The sequence below is a fragment of the Wasmannia auropunctata genome, unplaced genomic scaffold (assembly GCF_000956235.1).
Source record: "Wasmannia auropunctata unplaced genomic scaffold, wasmannia.A_1.0 LD268171.1, whole genome shotgun sequence".
NCBI classification, from domain to species: Eukaryota; Metazoa; Arthropoda; class Insecta; order Hymenoptera; family Formicidae; genus Wasmannia; species Wasmannia auropunctata.
This window is the reverse complement of record NW_012094719.1, coordinates 1-1,066: the sequence shown is the minus strand read 5'-3', so window position 1 is coordinate 1,066 and position 1,066 is coordinate 1. Positions and strand designations below refer to the sequence as shown.

Below are 1,066 nucleotides of genomic sequence, written 5' to 3'. Positions count from 1 at the left end.
TGTGCTCTTTCTCTCTCTCTCTCTTTTTTATTCGACGCTAATCTACCAAGTTAATTGTGGAATTATAACAAATCTTAATCATTTCGCGATTAATTTCAAATACTGGAATTATGTGAGTTTTATTTGTTTCAATGTGTTTATAATAAAGTGGTTTTTCAAGTAATATAAATGCATGATATATAGTTTTGCCAACATTTGAGTGAGAGAGAGAGAGAGAGAGAGAGAGAGAGAGAGAGAGAGAGAAAATTGTTATAATACATAAATCAACTGCTGTAATATTGATTATAAGTAATTTAATTTAATAAAGCTCGTAGTTAAAGAGTATCTTGTGATTGTTGTCAAGAGCCAGTCCTGATTTAGGTCCGCGTTTAAGATACGATATCGTAGAATATGCTGAAAAATAAAAGTCCTCTTGCAGATAACCATTTATCAGTAAATGCCCTACAATAGCCTCTGCGGTTTCTCTCGTAAAGCTTGGCACGGGCACGTTAGAAACTCGCAACGATGAGGCTCCTTTACCATACCAAGCATCTATGAGTTTCAGTGCAGTCAATCGTGTTTCGCTTTGCACGGCTTTAGTCATAATTTGATACAATTGTCTGCAATAATGTGCTACGTCAGTCTCTTTTTGAACTCTAGGCTTCCTACAATAATCACACATCTCGGCGCAGTCGTTTTCCTTCCAATTTTCTTCAAAGTGAGTTGCTATCAAACTCCGTCTACAGGATGTTTGATCTAAGCAATACACCAATACTTTGTACAAGTTGTGCAGTCCGACTTTATCTTGAAATACCATGGTACTCAATTTAAATGTATCCGCTAATCTGTAGAGCATCAGACACACTGACTTTTTGCCGTCTCTACCCGCTCGACCGCTCTCCTGATAAAAATTTTCCATCGACTTTGAAATACAATGATGAATCACGAATCGTACATCCGGTTTGTCAATGCCTAATCCAAAAGCGATAGTCGCCACTACCGCTTGATATTTGCCCGACATCCATTTGGAATAGACTTCTGATCGGTAGTTGGCTTCGAGCATTGCGTGGTAGCATCCAACTTTGAT

The 1,066-nt window shown here is 37.9% G+C and overlaps 1 pseudogene; it reads right to left on the bottom strand.

Annotated features, from left to right (window-relative positions):
- Nucleotides 1-278: 278 nt before the first annotated feature.
- LOC105462219 lies at nucleotides 279-1,063 on the bottom strand (annotated as a pseudogene).
- Between the last annotated feature and the right edge of the window lie 3 nt (nucleotides 1,064-1,066).